Raw genomic sequence first — 11,602 nt, forward strand, 5'->3', positions numbered from 1 at the left:
AAAATCAACATCATAATTCTAACTCAGCATACTTTACACAATGCATTAGATAGAAATCCTTTCTGGGTAGTAACTTTATTATTTGAATTTATCATATATGCAAAAAATAAGATTAATTTTACATTAAAGGAAGCAAGGTAGAAAGGAGAAGGTGAGAGGGAAGGAACTGAGGAGGGGAAATGGGGAGAGAGTGAAGGAAGGGAAGTTTCCTGTTGATAAATGTTTAGATTTGAATGGGACTGCCCAGGTCTCTCAGTAATAAAGAATCTGCCTGCCGATGCAGGAGTCACGGACTCAGTCATTCAGTCACTGGGTCAGGAAGATGCCCTGGAGAAGGTATTGGCAACTCACTCCAATATTCTTTCCTGGAAAATCCTGTGTACAGAGGAGCCTGGGAAGCTAGAATCTATGGGGTTGCAAAAGGTTCAGACATGACTTAAAGACCAAACAACAACAAACATTTGAATGAGTCCTGACTCAAAACCTTTAAAAGATTTCTATTTGATTTTGAGATTCCTGCATAGAATTTTTAAAATTCCATAGGCATGTGAGTTCTCATAATCAAGTCAGCCCTAAGAGTAATTGTGGGTTCTAGTGAGAAATGTGATAAATAGTACTCTCCTAAGTACCAAACGTTTTCACTGATCATGCATACCCATGAGACACAACGCTCTCCTGTGACTTTTTCAGGAATGTATTTTGAATAAATTCATATCATAACACATGGATGTTAACAAGGGATCTTCATAAGTTAGAAATATTGAAAGTCACGTTAACTGTTTAAATGTTGTTTAAGTTTCTCTCTCTGTCAATTCTTTTTGGGAAGCGACAGAGATTACCTCATTGTTGAGTAAACTGTTGAAACATTGACCAAAACTTTTGTTACTAATTTTTCATCATATGATTCTTTAAGACATCTCATAGAGAGGATAGATTTGGAACTTGTCTTTGATTAGGAAATTCATTTTGAATTTTCTCTATTGTTATAGCTAAATACTCCGGGAAACAAACTCACTCAGAAACACAGTGTGGATAGTGGAGTGCAGTTTATTACACGGGCGGGTCCGAGGCAGAATTTCCTCTTTAGCCAGGGACTTCGACTGACTTTTATGAAAACCTTATATACCTTAAGTGTTACAAGCTCAAGCCCACATCCCCAGATTCCTTAAACCTAGCCTGGAAAATGTTAGAGGGAGATACAGTCAGGTTACAGCTATGATTCATAATCAAAAGAGTCAGGTGGTTATACATTGTAACCTACACCAATGGGTGCCATAAAGATTACAAAGGTGATTGACTACATAGGGGATTATTACATTCTTTCTGGCGAAGGGAAATCTCGGTATGGAATCTGGTGTCTATCAGTCTCGGAGGCCTCTTTGGCCATAGGTATGTGACCTCCATGGCTACAAGGCACATAGTCCAAGGTTCACTGGGAATGTAAGATGGAGTTTCCTTCTTTTTCAAGATGGAGTCAGTTCGGCCTGTCCTTTCTTCCTTCACCCAATTTCCAACCTGACATCTTAGTTGATTTGGGCATTTCTAATTTTACATGCCAAAATTTTTATGTAAAGAATAAATGATCCTTTATATATACTGAGGACTCTGATATTCTAAACTATTTCCCTGTGTAGGAAAGTAGCTGGTAGGTTATAAAAAGATGACAGAAATATTTGAATAAGTACTGAAGCAATTAAAGAAATTGGAAATTTCACACAGGATTGAAAAACTAGTTTTCAAAGTGTTCACCAAAGATTTCTATTACATAGATCCTGGGACACCTATTACCAACTAAACCATTTCTAATGAGATCTCTGATTCCAAAGAAATCTTCTTGTCTCCTAAACACACCTGTAATCTTTTTTGTTTGTTTTGGGATAACATTAGTCAAGTCTATGCCTATCTTCCTAAAGTAAGAGCTCCAGATATGGAGAAAGGACTTGGTATGCTGTGTACAGCAACAAGAATGCTTTTAGTCCTGAAGAAACACAACTGTAATTCTTTATAATGAAATGATATACTTCAGAATATTTGAGCAATGCCAATATAGCATCCCCAAGGCCAGCAGGTAAAGACACTGTTGGCCTAAGGCTGCTAAAACAAGTGGGATTGGAGGGAGTGAACCATCATCAACAGACATGAACTCTCTTCAACATATATGCCAGAGAAAAGCCTGTTTCCATCAGATCTGAACTAAAGGAAAATACAGAGCTACCACTGACCTAACTAGAGATGTTTTTCCACATCCCCTCTCACTGCCCTGGCAACAACATCCTTTTATCCTGGTTTGGATTTCTTGTCTATTGCTTCTCTCTAGGTTTATTTCTCCCATGTTATTTCTGTTTATTTTCTAAGTTATTTCTAAATTCTTATTTTGATTGTTGCCACAATTCTTTCTATTTTCTACTCATGTAGTCTAAATCTCTGATTTTTTTTTTTTCTTGCATGATTGTTTTTATGTTCTTTTTGTGGCCTCACTTAATGGATTTGCAATTTTTGTCTCATAGCACCATTATTTTTTTTTTCCTGGTAAAACAAAGGAACTATCTAAAATGGTATACTGTGGCTCTGAGTGAAAGTCACTCAGTTGATCTGACTCTTTGTGACCCCATGGACTATACAGTCTATGCAATTCTCCAGGCCAGAATGCTGGGGAGGGTAGCCTTTCCCTTCTCCAGGGGATCTTGCCAACCCAGGGATCAAACCCAGGTCTCCCGCAATGCAGGCAGATTCTTTACCAGCTGAGCCACAGAGGAAGCTAGGTGGCTCCAAGGAAAGGATTCCTTTAAGGACCTTCCATAAAGAGGGAAAGATTCATTCCAGGCTGAGGAACAACTAAAGAGGAATAGCTAGCACAATAGCTTAGGGAAAGACAGAGGATCAGTTGCCTTCACGGGCTGGAGAAAAGGAACAGAAGAGGAAGAATAGGGTAAATATTTTAAACATGGTATAAGTTTAATGCAAAATAAAACAAAATTAAAAGAATAGAATTAAAATGTTAGATCAATTTTAAAACTGTACAAAGTAGTCAGTTCAGTCACTCAGTCACATTTGAGTCTTGGCAACCCCCATGGACTGCAGCATGCCAGGCTTCCCTGTCAATCACCAACTCCCAGAGCTTGCTGAAACTCATGTCCACTGAGTCGGTGATGTCATCCAACAATCTGATCCTCTGATTGTCTCCTTCTCCTGCCTTCAATCTTTCCCAGCATCAGGGTCTTTTCCAATGAGTCAGTTCTTCTCATCAGGTGGCCAAAGTATTGGAGTTTCAACTTCAACATCAGTCCTTTCAGTGAATATTCAGAACTGATTTTCTTTAGAGTTGACAGGTTTGATCTCCTTGCAGTCCAGGGGACTCTCAGGAGTCTTCTGCAATACCACAGTTCAAAAGCATCAATTCTTTGGCACTCAGCTTTCTTTATAGTCCAAATCTCACATCCATACACAACTACTGGAAAAACCATAGCTTTGACTAGAAGGACCTTTGTTGGCAAAGTAATGTCTCTGCTTTTAATATGCTGTCTAGGTTGGTCATTGCTTTTCATCCAAAGAGCAAGTATCTTTTAATTTTATGGCTGCAGTCACCATCTGCAATGATTTTGGAACCCAAGAAAATAAAGTCTCTCCTGTTTGCATTGTTTCCCATCTATTTGCCATGAAATGATGGGACCAGATGCTGTGATCTTCATTTTTGAATGTTGAGTCTTAAGGCAACTTTTTCATTTTCATCAAGAGGCTCTTTATTTCTTTGCTTTCTGCCGTTTGTTTTAGCTTCTCTTCACTTTCTGCCATAAGGGTGGTGTCATCTGCATATCTGAGGTTATTGATATTTCTCCCAGAAATCTTGATTCCAGCTTGTGTTTCTTCCATCCCAGCGTGTCTCATGATATACTCTGCATATAAGTCAAACAAGCAGGGTAACAATATATAGCCTTGACGTACTCCTTTTCCTATTTGAAACCAGTCTATTGTTCCTGCTTGATGCTCTTTAAGTTTCTGGATCTGTGGTTTGGTTTCTGTAATTTAGTTTGAATAAATTCTTAGCCATTATTACTTCAAGTATTTCTTGTGATTTGTTTCCTCCTTCTCTTCCCCTGGAGTACCAGCCAGGCACTATGTCACATCTTTTAAAATCTTTCCCCAGTTGTTAGACATTGTGATTTTTCTTTCTTCTTCTTTTTAAAAAATATCTTTGTATTTCAGTTGGGAAGTTTCTATTAATGTATCCTCAAGCTCACTGATTATTTTCTATGCAAAGTCCATTCTATCAACAAGCCCATAAAAGTTCTGTTATAGAACTTTTAATTTGTAGTGTTTCTTTTTAATTGTTTCTTAGAATCTCCTTCTCTCTATTTACATTATTTATCTGTTTCTACCTGTTGTTTACATTTGCAATTAGAGCCCTTAAAGTATTAAACACATATTTTAAATTCTTTGTCTGATAATTTTAAAATCTATATGACATTTGAGTCAGGTTGATGTGTGTTTTATCTATTCAGACTTTGTTTTTTCTTGCCTTTTATCATGGCTTATATTTTTTTTTCTTGTTGAGGCTGGACCTCGTGTATTTGATAGCTGAAATTGAGGTGAATAGGCCCTCAGCAAAAGATGTTAAGTTAATCTAGCTAGGAGATGGGCTGTGGCTAACATTTGCTATAGCTAGAGGGTTGCAAAGGGTTGGACTATGAGCACATGCATACATAGCCTTAGATTCTACTCTCCAGATTCCTTTAGTGTCCTTGCTTTTGTCACCCCTTTTTTTTTTAATCGAAGTATAATTGCTTTCCAATGTTGCGTTAGCTTCTTCTGTACAGTGAAGTACAGCTATAAGTATACATATATCCCCTCCATCTGGAGCCTCCCTCCCAGTAACCCCATCCTACCCATCTAGTTGATCACAGAACACCTAACTGAGCTCCCTATGCTTTACAGCAGATTCCCACTAGCTATCTCCTTTATACTCAGGTTTCCCTGGCTCAGTGTGTCTGGCCTGCCAATGCAGGAGACATGGGTTTGATCCCAGGGTCAGGAAGATCCTCTGGAGAAGGAAATGGCAACCCACCCAGTATTCTTACCTGGGAAATCTCATGGGCAGAGGAGCCTGGTAGGCAATAGTCCAAGGGGTTGCAAAAGAGTTGGACATGACTTACAACTAAACAACAGAGTATATACATGTCAGTCCTACTCTCCCAATTCGTCTCACCCTCCCCTTCCCCAACTGTGTCCACGTGTCTGTTCCCTATGTCTACATCTGTACTCCTGCCCTGCAAACAGGCTTGTCTGTAACATCTTTCTAGATTCAGTATATATGTGTTAATGCATGATATTTGCGGGTTTTTTTTTTCTTTTTCTGACTAGTCTATCTTCTTGACTGTTCCAAACATACTTCTCCTCAGAGAGAGCTGACATCTGGTAGCTGTTTCAGCTTCATACACCTTTATTATACTGGAGCTCTATTGTGATGGTGGTAGAGTGTAAGGGAAGGTAGTTATCTATAATCTTATGGCTAATTGATATTTAATAAGCCTGTGTTCCTGGGTTACGAATTCACAAGTGTTCCTTACTCTCTATCTTATGATAGCAAGGCTAGAGGTGCTGGAGTTAGGTAATCACCCTCTTCACTTGCGGGATGAGGTTCTGATAATATATTTCCTCTTCAGTGTAGATCTTTGTTAGGAGAATACTCTGGATATACTTCAAACTGGTTCTTCTTCCTCTTCCCCTGATGGAGACACATGGAGATTTTTCATGGTTCCTCACCATAACACTTGATGGTGTTTCTGAAGATGAAATCCATGAAAGTGTGGGCAGTCCCCTAAGACTGTGGTGCCCACAGTGGGTTGGTTTCTCACTGTATGCTCATTTACATATAGCCATGGCAATTCATCAAAATTGCATATACGTGTCCCTGCCCCTTAATGCTTTCAGCGGCTTCTTCTTTGGGTAGGCTGATCTCAGCTGCTGCAGTTCTGTGTTTGCCTCTCTCCAGATTTCAGTATGAAAGTTTGCTCTGTGACCTCAATTCTCTGATGGTTCTGAGAGACAACCATGCTTTTCAGTTTGTTCCTATTTTTCTTATTGTAAGGCTAGGAGTACTGGCTTCTGAGATGTTTAGATGTGGAATTGAAGCCAAAATCATTTATGGTTTTAACTTGTTTCTCACTAATGATTAATGATACTGAGAATATTTTCATAAGCATATTTGCCATCTTATTTGGATCTGTTAAAATCTTTTGTTCATTTGAGTTGTTTTGTGGGTTTCTTCTATAGCTTTGTTACACATTCTTTGTCAGAAATAAGGTTTGTAAAATCTGTGGCATCTCTTGCTATTGTTTCCAAGTGCCTTTTTCAAAGAGCAAATGATCTTATTTTACTAAAATCCAATTTAAATATAGACGATCCCATGGAGAAGGAAATGGTAACTCATACCAGTATTCTTGCCTGGGAAATCCTGTGGACAGAGGAACCTGGTGGCCTACAGTCCATGCACTTTCAAAGAGTCAGCCACAGCTTAGCAACTAAACAGCCACATACACATGCTCTCTCACACACACATATATAAAGAGAGAGAGAGAAAAAAAGGATGGCTTTTGTGTCTATCAAAATCTCTCTCCCTAACCCAAGGTCATTCAAGTTCTTTGTATTTTCTTATAGAATATCATAGTTTTAGATTATACACTTAGATCCATAATCTATGATGAGCTTTTTGTGAAAATAAGGTATGAATTACAGACCCAGGTATATATATTTTAATATTGATGTTCAATTGTTCTAGCACCATTTGTCAAAAAGACTAATTTTTTTCTCTTTGAATTGCCTGCATATTTGTGTTTAAAATAATTTGATCTGTATTTGTGAGAGTTGATTGAGGGTACTGTATTGATCAGTGTTCTGTCTTTTCAAAAATACCACATTGTCATGATTATTATAACTTTGTAGTGGGTAGAGTGAGATTCCAATTCTGCTTTTCCTTTTCAAAATAGTTTTGCCTCATCAATATCTAAAAAAGGCATCTAGTTTATTTTATAAGATTATTTTGAATTCATAAATTATGCCAAGAAAATCTTTATTGAATGCTAATACATGAACACCTTATAATTATCTGTATTTTAGGTCTAGTTTGATTTATTTCATAATGGTTTTGAGATTTTGGGAATATAGTTCCTGCACATATTTTGTTTCATTAAATGTTCCTTCTTTAACAAAAGAAATTTTAAGCTCTAATTCATCATTATTAGTATTTAGAATGCAATTGATTTTGTTGACTTTAGTCTTGTGACCTTGAAGACATATTTATTAGTTTTAGAAGCTCTGAGTAGGTTATTTTTGGTTCTCTACATAGATGACAATGCTATCTGAGAAGTGAAACCGCTTCATTTCATCTTTCCTAATCTGTATTCCTTTTATTTAACCACTTGTGTAAACTTCAGATCTCACAAAATAAGGTACAATGTATTATCCCAATATGCTGTTATATTTTAAAAAAAGCTGACAAATATTATTTAGATATCCTTTTAGAGAATAATATAGTTCTAATTTACCTTGATTTCCTAATTTGACAATATCCTACAATATGCAGAGGCTCCTAACTAAAAAGTGTATGTTTATTTGTAGAATTTATACAGTAGATAGAGTAGCAAAATAACTGTGTTCTGGGGAAAAAAAAGATGCTTCAGGAAAGTAAATAAATGCATCTTATAAAGTTGACTTCTGAAGTCAATAATAGAAAACTTGGTTAATTTAATGTATTTTACTGCAATAGACTATAGCATAATTATAGTATATGCTGCTATTCTTAAAAGAAAGCAATTATGATAGGGAGTAACATTAAAAATTATCTTTATATCCATGGAAGAAAAAGCCCAAACTGACTTGGAGTTTAATTGTTGAAAGTCATATACAGCTCCTTGAGGTTATATCCATAACCCTTAACCATGTAGATATTGTTGGAGTTAGATTCTCCCACTCCTCCAGTTTCCATGTGAAAAGATATCAGCCAAGACAACATTTCCAACTCCTTACTTGCTACTCCTCAAAGAGGAAGACTGGACTGGCTACTGAAGGGAAGACCATTGGTTCATATTTCTCAGTTTAGTGCAGCTACCTGATAAATGATTATAAGTGCTTAGTGTTCAATCTCCTTTGTTTCTTTTTTCTACGGCAAGTGACTGCAAGGTAGCAATTCTTGGTAATTCTATCCAGTCTTTAGACTCAAATATCCTCTCATGTGGGAATATCCTCAGTAAAGCTGGATAGATGTTAGACAGTCCATTTGATTTATAAATAAAATATATTATCCAAAGAGCTTTGTATTAAAATAACAGAGGTTATGTGTTATCCCTGCTGCTGAGACTCCAGTGGTCTTTGTTCTAAATTGTGTGGTAAAGTCTAGGATGTTTTTAAATGACTCCTAGAATGCCATCATTTAATTTATAAGTTAAAAACACTAAGAAATAGAAAAGGAATTGGTGGATTAAATGTGGAGAACAAGGAAACTTCTGCTTCTCAGGGCAGGTGGCTTAGTTCTTAGGCTTTCGTGAATAAAGTCATCTAGACCTTGGTGGATTATAACAGGTGATTTTGGTAGCTGTTTACAGATGGAGATCATTATTTATTTATTTTTGCAGTATGGTACTGCTTGCAGGATTTTGGTTTCCAACCAGGGATCGAACCTGTGACACATGCAATGAAAGCACGGAGCCCTAACTGCTAGACCACCAGGAATTCTCACAGATGGAGACTACTTTTAATAGCCTGAGCTGAATAATTCCTGGCTATAGAGACAACAACATCCATACTAATGTAGCTTGACATATAGATGTACTGGCCAATTTGACTGCTAAGGCCCCAAGACCAAGTCAGGGAATATATCTTTGTAGGCACTGACAAGTAGGAGAATATTTGTTGCTTTCACTGTTTTTCCAGACATGTCTACGTGCCAGGACTTTCAAAGGCAACACATCTATGGTCTGTCTCTCTACAGAACATAAGTAAGATTCTTGCTTTACATAGTCTGTGTGATACCTAGGAAAGCTGTGTTATATCAGCTTCTCTAAATTTTGTGTCTATTTCTTTAGGATAGAAACAGCCAAAATTTATGTGAATTTATGTGACTCGTTCTCAGGCTCTTAAGAACCTATGTCTTCTCTTCCCATTACTAAGTGATCTTCTTCAGCTGGACCTTCACTTAATTACACAGGGATGACTGAGCAATAGCTGACTATAAAAGAACCTAAGTTTAGCAGGAAAATTTATCGATCCATTAGATACTTTCTTGTTCAGTCACTCAGTCATGTCTGACTCTTTGCAACCCCATGGACTGCAACATGCCAGGCTTCCCTGTCCTTCACTATCTCCCAGAGATAAAATATTTACTGAGGTGATAAGTAAAAGAATGAATAGAAGGTATAGTTAATCACTGACCTACCCACAAGAGAAGACAAATAACTGTAAGAAAGTCATGGGGATGTTGAGACATGGAATGAACGGTAGAATGTGGTATCTATAAGTAAATGGTGACACAAAATAAAAAGAGAAAAGGACAAGAACAAGACAGAAAACAAAGAGAAATGATTAAATTCATGCTGTATTGTGAAGTGTATTTTAAGTAACATTCCAGGTTTAAATGTGATAACAATGTTAAGTAAATAAAGGTTCTCCATTTACATTGGTCTCCATGTAACAGGGTCATCCCAAATTGCTGAGAGATTCTCGAATTTATAAAACAAATTAAGTGGAATTACTTACATGCTGAGTTCTTTTCAACGTCAACTCACCAAATGATAGAGAAATGTAATACTAAAAGCACCCATGACAAAGATGCTAAAGTATCTTCGCCCCTTGCCAATCCCTAGCCATGTATAGCCTTGGTATTTTTTTCTTTGTTCTGCTATCTCAATACAGGGGCTGAATAGTTTTCATAATCTATTTAACTTGCTATAAACCTTAATCAATAAAACACTCATATAATTTGAGAACACTGAGATCCCAATAGGAGGCTGTGCAAATAATGTGAACAAATCAAGGAAAAGCAAAATTCATTTGGATTTAAATATACATGAAGATTTTCTCAGCCCTACGTATGATAAAAAGTACATCAGCCACAATGAGACACCACCAACTTAGTGTGTATGTAAAATGCCCCCATTTTGCTTTCTACATTTTATCAGTTCTAAGATGCATACTTTCATGCAGTCATATCTTTGAAATTGACATGTATTTTACCATTGTATCATTTTAGATACAAGGAAATATTATAGATGAAGTCTTTGTTTCATATTGAAATACTTACATGAAATTAGTTAAGCTTCTGAAGCTGGTTTATCATCACTATTAAAGATACCATATTCTGTGTTTTTCCCATTGAATTGATCAAGATGGACTGGTTGTGCTCTAATAAAAAGCAATCCTGAAATCTCAGTTCTTAACAGAAAAGTTTATTTCTTTCTCACCCTCTATATTAGTTGTAGGTCAGCAGGGCTCTCTGTTAACCGGCTTTTTAGGGTCTCAGGTTAAAGCATACCCTCTTGACGTCGTGGCAGGAACTTACATGATAGCTTCAATGACGGAAAAGAATGTGAAAAATTGCATATTGGCTGTTACAGCATTGTATGTATGTCACATTTGCTCACAATCATTGTCCCAAGAAAATCACATGGTCATGTTGGACTGGAAAAGGCAGTCCTACCATGCCATGCAAAGTGGGGAGCCCTGGAGTACTTGTGTGACTCACCAATGACCCCCAAATTTACCTCAACACAGCTGTTGCTTTCCTTACCCTGGCTTTGTTATTTAGCTAAGTCATAAAAATGTCAGTCTTCTGATCAAATTAACATTCAGGAAAATAATAACAGACTCCATCCCATTTGACAATAATTTTGACAAGAACACAGGGTTATATGTATAACTCCTGAAATGGGTTGGATGTGTCCCTCACATTTATATGTTGATGTTCTAACCCTCAGAATCTCAGAAGGCAACAGTATTTGGACCCCAGACAGGATCTTTCAAGAGATAATTAAGTTACAGTGAGGTTATGAGGGGAGATCTTAATCTAATCTGACTCCTTTAGTTATAGTCTGAGCAAACTGGCAAAACTCCCTCTTCTCACCTTGACCTTTTCTATAGTTAGAATGATGAATGCCAGGAATATCATTTATATTATAATAGTTTCTGATATACTAAGTAATCTCTCTTCTAAACTGAAGGGCTTGGAAAAAGTTACTATTCTTAGTGCTTTTGCCTAAATTGGCTGCCTCAAAGTTTAGTCAGATGGCAATAAGGATACATTACAGAACTTAGAATTCATGCACCAACTTGAAAATAGTCTTTCTATTTTCCTGGACTTTGACATTATGGACTTCCCTCATGTCTCAGCTGGTAAAGGATCTTTCTGCAATTTGGCAGACCTGGGTTCAGTTCCTGGATTGGGAAGATCCCCTGGAGAAGGGATAGGCTGCTCACTCGAGTATTCTAGCCTGGAGAATTCCATGGACTGTATTCCACAAGGACTGTATAGTCGATGGGGTCGCAAACAGTTGGACATGACTGAGCAACTTTCACTTTCAACACTATGGGATTCAGTTATGGCTTAAAAAAAAAA

This window comes from Ovis aries, chromosome 16 (assembly GCF_016772045.2).
Source record: "Ovis aries strain OAR_USU_Benz2616 breed Rambouillet chromosome 16, ARS-UI_Ramb_v3.0, whole genome shotgun sequence".
NCBI classification, from domain to species: domain Eukaryota; kingdom Metazoa; phylum Chordata; class Mammalia; order Artiodactyla; family Bovidae; genus Ovis; species Ovis aries.